This window comes from Melitaea cinxia, chromosome 1 (assembly GCF_905220565.1).
Source record: "Melitaea cinxia chromosome 1, ilMelCinx1.1, whole genome shotgun sequence".
Taxonomy (NCBI): domain Eukaryota; kingdom Metazoa; phylum Arthropoda; class Insecta; order Lepidoptera; family Nymphalidae; genus Melitaea; species Melitaea cinxia.
In genome coordinates, this window is record NC_059394.1 from 19,332,330 (window position 1) to 19,345,828 (window position 13,499).

Here is a 13,499-nt window from a genome sequence, read left to right on the forward strand (position 1 = left end):
TTTCCAGACTGTAAGACGTTCTAAGCACAATTTTGCTTAAATTTCCGGTATAAATGCACGCTGCTCTTATATTATTTCGACTGTAAGTATTGTAAACCTTATAAGTGTTGTAAATCTTTATGACATTTCACGATCACTCTAAATGTCTTTACTGACACGTCAATGTATTATTTGTAATACAATGATCTTAGAATATCGAAGACAATTATTAAAATTTTAAAGTTGTGAGCATTGTTGTTTAACGTGACATAGGTATTATTTCTTAAACACTTTCCTAAGAGTAATTTAGTCATCGAAGCCTTTACACATGTGTGTCTAGACGTTTATAATATAACGCTTCAGACTGTAATAGCCCACTGCTGGGTATTGGCTTCTTTCCCCATGTAGGAGAAGGATCAGAGCTTAATCGGTTTAGCGAACATATTCCCTACTATGAAGAACAATCGCAATTAGGTGTTCATGATAAAAACCGGACCGACGACGGCTTAACGTACTTTCCGAGGCACGATGGGGAGATCCACAAGGACTGCACAAACACACAGACCACAGCAATCATCTGTATACGTTTGTAACGTTTATGATGTGTGGGGATCGAAACCGCAACCACCAGCGAAACAGCTAAAACCAGTATTGTGACCGTTGCGCCAACGCGTCGTCATAGTCGTCGTTTGTAGTATACCTTATCACAAATAATACTTATAATAGTACTTTGAGTTTAGGAGATACGAAATGATGAACATTAACGGAGGCTGCTATTTATCACTGCACGTAAGTAACATTAATCGACTTGCTGTGACCGCGACTTCGTCCGCGTGGAATTTAACAAAAAGTTATTGTTCTGTTTGCATAGTTATAAAATAAATATATTTTTAAAATTAAAATAGCCTGTTACTCCTTACTACATCAGCCATCTGCCAGTGAAAGTTCCGCTAAAATCGGTCCAGCCGTTTCGGAGATTTGCCAGAACAAACAGACAGACATACATACATACATACATACATACATACATACATACATACAAACAAAATTGTAAAAAATGTTATTTTGGTAGATCTACCGTGTATACACCCATATGCATTTAGTAAAAATCGGTTATTTTAATATTATAAACAGACACTCCAATTTTATTTGTTTGTATAGATAAACTGTACATTTAAAACAAAAAAGTTAGACGCTCGTTGAAGTGGTATGGGGCGGCTGGTTTGAAATTAGTTGAAAATTAGTTTTGGGTGTTTGGCCTTCCATCCGTCGGTAACGTAACTAATATGTTAATACTTGTAAAAAACGCTTGGGTATAACGTTTCAGAAGAAGTTTTAGCTATGATTACCCACAATTCAGCAGTAAAAAACTTGTTGGAGTACTATTAGACACAGGCGTGTTATTTATATATAATTGTGTTTGCTCGACGAAAACGAATTAAACCGACTTCAATTACATCGACAAGTAACACAACGTAAGTAGACCAAAAAAATAAACAAACGCACCAGTCGTCACTACGATTTTCGAGGGTTCCCCTCGATTTCTCTGCGATTCCATCATCAGATCCTCATTTTCTTATCATAGTACCCCCCTTGGGATATCTCCTTTCCAACAAAACAAGAATTATCAAAATCGGTTTATAAACGACGAAGTTATCCCCGAACATACAAAAAAATTGTATATATATATATATATATATATATATATATATATATATATATTTATTTATTTATTTATACCGTATACGGTCGAATTGAGTAACTTTCTTCTTTTTCAAGTTGTCTAGTTTAGTTTAGACCGACCATGTGTGTATGTTACAAAAATTGAAACATATGTCTGTTATGAGACATTATATATACATATAACATCAAGTTATATACAAATAACTTGCTTGTAATATTAATTTCTCGTTTATATGCAGTTGAGAAAAATTACACATTAACATTTTGAACAAACAAGTAGGAACATATATTCTTACTAGTGTACCCTTTGGGAAATTTCTTGAGGTGGAAACCAATTTCATTCTCCTTTCATTTGGTATGACACAAACAAGCTTAAACAAGTTTAAACAAGTTTTTTTTATTCGACTATCGGCGTATTTTAATGTAAATTCGAATTTATGATTATATTTTTTTTTTGTACTGCGTATTACACTTATAAAACATTAAAATAAACAAACCAACGCTTCTAATTACCATACTAATAAATAGCTTATATTTCGTCACGCGAATTATTTCGCCACTAATTGGGTTGGTATAAATTTAAAGTTATTCGTTAACCAAATAAATGTTTTATTTTTCAAAACAAACTTTCCTCATTAAAAGTTTGCATTAAAGAAAAAATGTAATGGACTCCTATACAATTATTTAAAAAGGGATATCAAATATTTATTCCTAAAAAAAGAATGTAAACAATAGAATTGCAAACTTTTACAATAGAATCGAACGATTCTGGACAATATTACAATTTGCGGTTAAAACGAAAGGTGAACAGATGTTATTGTACCATATTTCTTGGGACATAAGAACGCTTTTACAAATTCATATATTTTTTAAAAGCCTAGAGACATTGTTTTCAAGAGCCTATATAATGGAACTGAACTTGATTGAGCAATCTGAGATAAATATCCTGGAGCTCTTAAAATCTTAAGTTACCCAAAAGTCTCGTGTCTTCAAGTATTATGATGATAAGCCTTCTTAATATCTTTAGGATTTACTGACGCAAACTTCGAAACATTCCTCGAAGACTTTTGATTTGAAAAAGGACCGTTGATTAGTGCTAAATTTTGATCAACATACTTATAGCTTGGTTTTGTAAACTATCCAGTCTATAAATTTTAGCCGATGGTCGTGGCATAAACCGACTAAATCGTCGATCGATAGTTTACAATTGATGGTGAAATAGCACCGAGAAGATGGAAAAACGCAAAAGAAAAAAATTCGAAATAACTTAATCCAAAGCGGGTCAACAAATGGGCCAACTTTCTTACTGATACCGATATACGTCTACCCGTCAATGGGTCAATTATAGATAGTATTTCATTATAGTTATGATGATTGGACAAATTTGTGATGTAATTGGTTGAAACAGTTACATGTTAAATTTGAAAGAGAATCTTTGAAATGTGTACATCACTATCTATAACATCTTTTGTGTAGTGATAATAATAGGTTAAGGTTTAGATGCAAGGTGTCAAATTAAATTTTGCAGAGGCCCATATCTTAAATTTAGAATGTGTAGGCGGGCCAGACTCAAATAAAAAATGTAGTGTGCGCATTTTAAGACTTCCATAGAGAGATCGAGAAAAGTCATGATTCTTCTTTCTGTGACACTTTGCGATCGCGGGCCGTATCTTTGACATCCCTGCTTTAGATCCAGGAGCAGGCGCCCCTACTTATCATCTTGGTTGTATCTGAGTCCTTACTGTGATATTGTTTTAGTGTTTAAATAAAATAAATAAAAAGGGAGGCTAGTGGCCGATGCATTTTTGTCCTTCACTTTCGCGATTCAACGGAGAAACACCGCTAGTATCGTTGACACCATTCCGTGCGGTTGCTATTTATACTACATTTACATATTTATTTTTAAGTTTTTTAATCTAAATATGTATGACATAGTAAAATTTCGATGTAACTTATATTTGAATTTTAACAAATACTCACATATTATCACTCGCTTCAGCCTATCGCAGTCCACTGCTGGACATAGGGATCAACAAGTTCGCGCCAAAAAAGAATGGCGTGAACTCATGTGTGTTGCCCACAGTCACCACGCTGGGCAGGTAGGTTGGTGACCGCAGGGCTAACTTTTTACATTACAAACAATTTTAAATTTTCTGCTAAAAAAATGCCTATTACTTAATTCTCATTACTCTCTTTGAAGCTGAAAGTAAAGATATTCATAACGCTCTTTCTCGTGTTTATTTATTTTTTCTTCTGTTCCTCAAACAAATAAAAAAATTCCACTAATTACCTTTAATAAACATACAACTAACAAATACATATCATCTAAAACTATTTCCAATTGTAATACCAATTTGTATTCTTCTCCTTCTAACGCCATTTATCTTGAACTTTATCAGTTAAAGAACTTTTCTTTTGCGACACTATGAACAGTTTGTAAGAAAATATTTTTTGGCAGTTTTCTCCTTTGAGAATATCTCCTGTAATTAAATTCGATTCGCTACAAAGTTATTTTGTGTTTTTCGTAAAATATCGTTACTATTTTATTTTACTAGCTTTGTATAAAAAGGGTTATTTGTATAGCACAGAGAGATAGTAAGCTGATTGAGTTATTTATCAATTTTTATTGAGATATAGTAAGACGTAGATGTCTCTGACTTCAATTCAGTCTGACTGAAGAAAAACATTTAAAGGTCTGCGTTACTTATTTTGCTTTGCTTGTGCTTATAGTAAATCAATTTCATTTTGATGATTTAAAAATCGCAAGTATATCGCTCGAATAGACTCAGACATCGGTCTGGTGCAGTATTTCCGCTTGCGATGCACATTTATATTTGTACAAATATTTCTTTCCACTGGTTTGTCTTGTCCTTTTGGGTCTCCCCACCGTGCCTCGGAGAGCACGTCAAGCAGTCGATCCCGGTTGTTATCAGACACCTTGTAGCGATCGTTGCTTATAGTGGAGGAATATATCCGTCTACCCGTAGTGGAACACCATGTATCGAACGAAACTATTTCTATTTTCAAAATATAAGGACAAAATGTCGAATATACTCTGATATAAAAGTTAAAACTAGCCCGTAATATTGTTATATCTGACGTGACGCAACTATAGATAAAAATGTATTTCGAATCGACAAATAGTCGAACGAAATTCGTACCGCTGGGAATATGAATATTTCATTTATTTCAGATAAATCATATTTTACGATAAAATAAATAGACAATGGTTTTAGCGCATGTGTAGACGGCATATATAAGCGCGTCAAAAAAGTTTACGAGACATTAATAACATTCTTTTGACTGACATCCTTGTTTGTCAATGTGATATATTAATGAAATATAAGTATATTTCATTTATTTGAAATAAAGCTTGTTTAGAATTGAAAATTTGGATGGTTGCAGGTTCGATCCCCGCACTTCTAAAGCATTTGTATTGGCCATACACATGTTTGCCGTGGTCTGGGTGTTTATGCACTCTTTGTGATTCTCCCCACCGTGCCTAGTAGAGCACGTTAAGCCGTCGTTCCCGGTTGTTATCATGTACACCTGATAGCGATCGTTACTCATAGCAGGGAATATATCCGCCGACCCGCATTGGAACAGCGTGGTCGACTAAGTGGTTATCCTTCTACTACATGTGGAAAGAGGCCTATGTCTAGCAGTAGGATATTACAGGCTGAAGTGAAAGAATGATAAAAAAATTACTATCTTAGATCAACCCAAAAATATACCCGCTTACTTTCATTTTGTGATAAACCATAAACATTCACAGAAGTATAACAAGAATCATAGATTGAATCAAACTTTTGATATCTATTATCTATGATGTGCGCCAATAAAGTTTCCCCACGTCCATCTTACAAAGGCCAACTTTTATCTATTCGACACATTCTAAGAGTCTCGCTAACACCATACCTTAACAAACTCTTAAACTATTCTAGTTTTGTTAAGGAAACTTTTTGGTTACTAAACAACGTTTACAGCACTTGGAGAAGTCTTTAGAAGTCCTGTAATCAACCTTTGTAGCAACTTTCAAAGTTTACAGATACTATAGATTTTGTTTCGAAGTGAATGTGGAAGACAGTCTTGCGTTTTTAGCCGACTTTCAAAAAATGAGGAGGTTCCTCAGACCGACCGCTTTTTTTAAATAAAAACTGTGTCTGTCTTGTGGTCCCATTTCAATTTGATCGTAATCTGATAACTACTTTTGTAAATGAAGTCCCTTTTTTGTTTGCGAGCAAAGACATTCTTAATATAAATGTACGTATGCTTGAATTGGTATATCGGTTTGAATATGTAACACGATTGATTTTAAGCTTTTGTAAGAGCACCTATTATACAAAATTTGGAGCAGCCCGACTGGGGAAGTTCTTCGAGGTATTTGCCCAGAAGTACTTGTGCTTACAGAAGATCACAGTGAAATAATTTTAAACAGTGTTATGTTCCTGTGGTGAGTAAGGTGATCGGAGTTCCTGATAAGGATCTAGAGAGTGAGGGTCGGCAACGCGCTTCCGTTGCTTTTAGTGTTGCAGACATCTATAAGCTAGAGCAATCATTTACTACTTTTTTCTGTAATTTAATATATATTATTCAATAGTTATTATTACTTTTTTTATATCACTAGTTCGGCAAACAATCGTACGGCTCACCTGATGGTAAGAGATTACCGTAGCTTATAGACGCCTGTAACACCAGAAGCATCGCAAGCGCGTTGCCGACCCAATCCCCAATCCCCCCCAGGAGCTCTGGTCACCTTACTCACCAACAGGAACAAAATACTGCTTGAAAGCAGTATTATTTAGCTGTGATCTTCTGTAAGGTCGAGGTACTACCCTAGTCGGGCTGCTCCATATTTTGAGCAGGAAATTCCTGCTGTGCCCTACCTCAGTTGGGTCACATTACTATGAATTTTTAAACATAAAACATTAGACTAGCCCTTTGTACCTTATGATACTCTGTTAAAATCAATCTGATATGTATTATTTCTGTTTTAGTGTACAATAAAGTGTATTGTTATGTTATGTTATGTTATTTTTTTATACTTTCAGAGAAAGATTAAATAAACGTTTACAAATAATCGATTTAGTAAACGCCAAAACTATAAGGATACTTATAATGACAACAAAACTTCTCATTAGAACGACACCAAATACACTACAACATAACCATTCTAATTGACACTGAAAAATGTCGGTACGAACGATTGATATAGAGCACAAAATGGTGTAACATTAATTAGGATTAAAATATGCTCAGCCAGAGCACCGAAACCAAACAATTAACTCATTAAGTGCGGAGCGCTGTCTGTTCGAGGTTTTATACGAAATTTCCTTTTATTTTAGGCTAGCCCATCACGTGATAAATTATGTAACGATTTTATTAGCACTACAAATCAATAGTACATTTGCCATTCTTTGCAATTTTTATGTTTAATGTTAACTGGAATTAATTGTTAAATAAAAAAAAATCGTACATACAAAGTACCATGTCAGAAGTGAAACTTCTTTGGCATACTAATAAAATAAAAAAAAACGAATTGAAAAAAAAAACAAAAGTCAACGTCACGCGGTATTCCCAGGTGGTCATCCATCCAAGTACTGACCGCGGCCGACGTTGCTTAACTTTGGTGATCGGACGAGAACCGGTGTATTTAACGTAGTATGGTCGTTTAAAAATTCGTGTCTCATGACGCCGTGACGCCTTTTATCCGTAAAAATTTTACTTCAGTAATATGTGTGTGTCAGCTCCGACGTACGACTGTAGCTTACTCCTCCAGATTGACTGTCTAAATAGACACAAAAAAGGCTCACTAGTCTAAGAATAATTGTGTTTGCAGGCAAACGAAGAAAATCCGACTTCAATTATATTGACAAGTAACACAACGTAGGTAGACGAAAAATTAGTCAAGTAAATACGCATTATCAAAGATTACACCAAAAGTTGTAATCAGGTCTCGATGAAATTTAAATGTGACCATATGATAAACATCGGCTTTCGATTAAATTAAAAATCATCAAAATCGGTACACCCAATAAAAAGTTATTAAGGATTTACAAGGGTTTCCCTCGATTTCTCTGGGACACCATCATCAGATCCTGGTTTCCTTATCCATGGTACCACACTTAAGATATCTCCTTTCTAACAAAAAAAGAATTATTAAAATCGGTTCACAAACGATGAATTTATCCCCGAACATACATAATATTAATTATTATTTAACCATCCGATGCGCGTGCAATTTTTCGTGACACGAAGAGTCGCGCGTGGGTCGAAAAGACCTGTACTTCCAAAACTTTTTTTACTGTGCGTTAAAGTACTTTTTGTTTTTTTTTTATTAATAAAAAAAATAATGTAATTATTTAATAACTGGGTCGGCAAACAAGCGTACGGCTCACCTGATGGTAAGTGAGTGCAGTAGCTTATAGACGTCTGCAACACCAAAAGCATCGCAAGCGCTTTGCCAACCCTATCCACGATTGCCCCCAGGAGCTCCGGTCACCTTACTCCAACATACTGCAAACAGTATTATTTAGCTGTGATCTTCTGTAAAAATGTATAAAGGGTTTTATGATATTAAAACAAAAAATTATACAAGGATAGTTCCGAATACGTGTCATAAAAATAAAGTAATTAGCGACAAAATCATAGTTGAACATCTATTTACTGTATCATTCTGTGACTGAAAATTTTGATTCAGTAAAATTGGAATTAATATCAATTTTCTTCACGTATTTTTTTACATGTTTTTCCAATTTAGTAGATTCTACCGAGTATCAAAAATTTCGTCACCGCACTTCTCCAGACATAACTTTATAATTGAAAGGACACGAGCATGATGCCCGAGGCGTGCAGATGCAACTTCCAGTACGACGTAGTTTATGATATCATTTTCTTGAAATAATATTTCTCACAAGCATACTTGATGCTACAGTTACTTATGAGTTTGAATAACAAATTGCAATTTAAGTCTTTATTCCTATAAATCATTTTAAAATGAGGTTAGTTAAGTCTTTCTTTACAGAGTACTAAGTGCACGTATGTCTAACCATAACTCTTGTATTAATGGCTAATTTTCGGAATTTCAAAATTGCCTACAAGAACAACAAGCAAATCACGTTTAACAAATAAATCACGGTATTATATTATTTCTTATGAAACACAATAATTATATTTGTTGCGTAAACACAAGAAAATTTTCAAAAGACACAATTACCCAGACACATCATCACAGCTTAAAGTTTAGTTGTGTATAGGTGAACCAACCTTAACAAGCCGTCTCTAAAAACTGAAAAGAGTACTTAATTAGGTAAGCCGGTTAGTTTCACGTTGCTATGTTTTTGTTACACAGACTCACATTATGTTGACACTTCATATGTATAACATTAGTGCGTGGGTTAGTGACTTATGAAGTCAGATATAATAATAAGTATTAACAATTGGGTGAAAAAACCTTTAAAGTACTCGAGTATCACAAAATTTACCGCTTCAACCTGTAATATACCAATGCTGGGCACAGGCTTCTTTCTCCATGTAGGATAAGGATCAGAGCTTAATCCACCACGCTGCTACAATGCGGATTGGCGGATATATTATCTACTATGATTAACGATCGCTATCAGGTGTACATGATAACAACCGGGACTGAAAGCTAACGTACTCTACGAGGCAAGGTGCGGGGACCCACAAGGAGTAACAACTTTTTATATCTCGATTCAAAATCAAAATCAAAAACAACTTTATTAAGACGAATATAAAATAAAACTAAGTCTTTATATTACAGAAATCCCGTATTCTTAATCCGGCGCGATATTTTGCATTTGTCAGAGTAAGCCGCTCAGCGCCACCATATATCTTGCGAGCGTGAACTAGCGCGCGTTCACGATAAACGATTTGATAAATGAAAGCTATTGAAATAACGCAGCGTTAAAACGCACTGTTTAGTAAATGGCCACCACATTCAGTTTTATTTTATCTGGGAATTTTCCGGATAATCTTTTTGATAATAATTGGACATTTTTGATTGAAATAACGATTTTGCTCATTTTTTGTCTCAGGCGTTCAATAAAACATCTAATAATCTATTTCTTCACAGTCGCATTCGCATTGAGCCTGTAACATCCCACTGTTGGACATAGGCCTCTTTCTCTATGGATGGGAAGAATTGAAGATTAATCCCTCACACTGCTCCACTGTGGTTTGGTGGATATGATATGATATTTATGATAACAACCGAGACCGATGACTTGGTATATTTTCCGAGGCACGGTGGGAAGAGCCACATAGACATACAAACCGGAAAGAAATATTTGTAAAATATATATATCCATCCCGAGCGGGAATCAAACCCACAAACCGTCGGTGTTTTAGGTGACTACTCGCACCATTATACCAGAGCGGTTGTTTCTTGTAATTATTGTACAAATTTATTGTTTTTCATAAAAGTGGTATTTATGGTTCATACTTAATGTTACAAAATTAAACTTAAAATGTTAATGATTAGAGTTTAATTTTTACTAACATAAAAACTTTTCTACATAATATTCATTTGAAACAAAGCTATATGAATACCTATCAATATTAAGAGAATGAATGATATTAATATGTTACATTGATTAGGGTATAACTATATAACTGAGGTAGGGCACAGCAAGATATCTCCTGCTCAAAATATGGAGCAGCCCGATTGGGGAAGTACCTCGACCTTACAGAAGATCACTGCTAAATAATACTGTTTTTAAGCAGTGTTTTGTTCCCGTTAGTGAGTAAGGTGACAAGAGCACCTGGCGGGAATTGGGGATAGGGTCGGTAACGCGGTTGCGATGCTTCTGGTGTTGCAGACGTCTATAAGCTACGGCAATCGCTTTCCATCAGATGAGCTGTACGCTTTTTTACCGTCCTAGTTGTATTAAAAGGTTGTTATTAATCCATTATTAAAATATGTAATACATTAAAGCAGTGACGTTAAATAATCGGACAATTATAGTATCAGAAAATCATATTAAAATAATTAAATTACTTACTGCCAAACCAAGTATCACGTGCATTGGAGTAAAAGTATAAAATTATTTAAGTAATATTAAAATTAAATCCGTTTTCTCCCTTCGAAATATCAAACTGTACATACATGTTCTTTATAAATTTAAAAATAGTTAAGCGTAAAAATCCGTACACGAGCGATGATATGACAAGGACTTCTTCCTTTGTAGATTACCATGCTACAGTTCGACAAATGAAAAAGAAAATTTTACAAAGGTTACATGAGTTCTCGTAACAGTCAGCTCATATATGCGAATAGATTGAAAAGCAAAGCAAAGTGTACCAGTGCACTTACCAGCTCCGAAGTATACGGGATTTATACCAAAATAAAATATATTTTCCACTGTCAAAAGAAATTCGATTCTTCGACAAAAGATTCGCCTTGCATATTCAGGAATCGAATTGTATTGGAAAATGATTTATTTCGATTGTTGAAACTTTTACAATTTACCGAAATTAGTATTTGAAAGAATTGTTGCCAAGAGCGAAAAAGCGTCGGACTTAGCTTTGAAGGGACAAAGTAATGTTATGTTCTCAACATGTTTTGGCAAAGTCTTTGAATTGTCAATATTTGATAGTCTGGAAAATGTTAGTAGTTACTAAAACAAAACTTTTGAGAATTAAATTGTATAAGAAAAGCAAAAAAAAGAGCGTAAAAAGAAAAATATAAAATATTTTGTTCACGTTTAGTGAAATAAAAATAAATAAGTCGTTTACTGATTGAATCACGTCATTTTGTATTATTTTTTAAATAATTTTAATACATGGCCCAAAAATGTTTTCAATAAAAGACGTGAACAATAAATAGATTAATTACTTCCAAACACTCAGACACACCAATGAGCAATATTTCCACAATAATGAAACATTTAAAATATGGTTTCCATTTGTGTGTGGTTTTCCATTGTCTAGAAAACGTATAACGATTTCTAAAGAGAACAAGCGAACTGAGGAACATCCGGTGATATACTTCCGATTTACTTCCGGAATCTAATACAAAGGCTAAAGGGCGGTGTTACTTTTTATATTTAAAAAAAAGTGGTTCTCGATTCGACTGTATTTTTTATTTGGGATACCTCGTTACTTTTTAATGCGTGTATTGATCATGGTGATTGGTTTTTGAAGTTTAATACCGTTAAATATCGTACGACGTTAAACAGAGTTATTAGATACTAGCTGGTACCCGCGACTTCGTCTGCGCAGGATTAGTAAGTACTTCGAGTGGCTCATTGTCTTCTCAATATCTATCTTTATACCAAAATTCATTAAATGTATTATCAATTTTTATTGTATTTATGGTTCACTGTTTTGGCGATAATGGCTTACTCATAAAAGATTGATATATGCTGTTGCGGACTTTTTTGTGGGACTAATTAAGATAAACGTTTCTCTGATACATCATATACGTGTAAACACTACAGTTTTTGCAGCGCACGCCAGAATAGCTCGTAGATGGCAGATTTTTTTCCGACATACTTGACAATTATCGTTATATTTTGGACAATTCACACACTATCTTTAAAAACTATAGCCTATGTGTTATTCTTATGTATAATCTATATTATTGTAAACTTTCATTAAAATCCATTCGGTATTTTTTGCCTGAAAGAGGAACAAACATCCATACATCCATACATCTATACATCCATACATACAAACTTTCGCGTTTATAATATTAGTAGGATTGTTAGATAGCGTTATTTGATTCGTTTATTTACTATTGGATATGGCATTGATCTTTTTCTTACACTAGTAAGCCTTTTTGTGCCTATTTAGACTCCTATCTGAAGAAGTAAACTCCAGTCATCCGTCGGAGCTGACACACACACTTTTTTTTAAAGCTAATGTTAGTAATGTAATGTTTTGGTCTTGTGGTCCCATTTCAGTTTTCGATTTATTCCCGATAATACGTATTTCATTGACTATTTTATCGACTACCTAAATTGATTATGTTCTTATTTTATTTACTGACGATGTCAATTAAAGTCAGTTTTATTTAGTTAATAAACATAATTATAATTTTTATTTTTATATGCTCAGCTTTGAATGTTTATTTTTCAAGATCACATCACCTGAAAACTTGCATATTGCAATGAACAGTTGACTAATTTTTACCAATGATTTTGCTAAAAATAAACATGGCTGTCTTATTTTTTGTACAGGTTGCTTAAAATTTTCTTTTCTTGATATCAAAACGAATAAATGTGACTTGACTTGATATCCAAACACTTTAATAATATTAATCACTTTGATGATTTCGATGGCTTGTTATCCAAACATTCTGAACTGGTTAATTTTTTATCGTTTAATTGTATTAAGCAATTAACACTGTAAAAAGTTCTCACTTATCTAGCACGTAAAATAGAACGATACTTCGTATTTGGCTCGCTTCCAACTCACTGCTTGACTACAGTGCATGGCAATTATCTCGGAAAACAAGCCTTATTCGGATTAAAATTTCCTTTTTGCTGACGTTATGTTGACCACCTTGTTTAGATATTCATGTGTTAAGTGCTGAAAATTCACTACCATATCTTCATCAAATTTCAAGGAAAATCTAAGAGTTTAATCCGTCACGATTTTTCTCTATTTATGGACATAAGCGTCTTCAAAGCGCTGTTAGAGCATGCAAGATTTAATAAGGGTCTGGGTTTTCTGGAAAAAAATTGTTTGCTAGGCATAAGACTACTCCATGTACTACACAATTTTTTATCATAAATCTCTCGGTTATTTTATATTTGGAAAAAAAATATTGGCGTATGCTACATTAAAAAAAATGTGTGAGTCAGCTCCGACCG

The 13,499-nt window shown here is 33.9% G+C and overlaps 1 pseudogene; it reads right to left on the minus strand.

Annotated features, from left to right (window-relative positions):
- Positions 1–7,218: 7,218 nt before the first annotated feature.
- LOC123658452 lies at positions 7,219–7,337 on the minus strand (annotated as a pseudogene).
- Between the last annotated feature and the right edge of the window lie 6,162 nt (positions 7,338–13,499).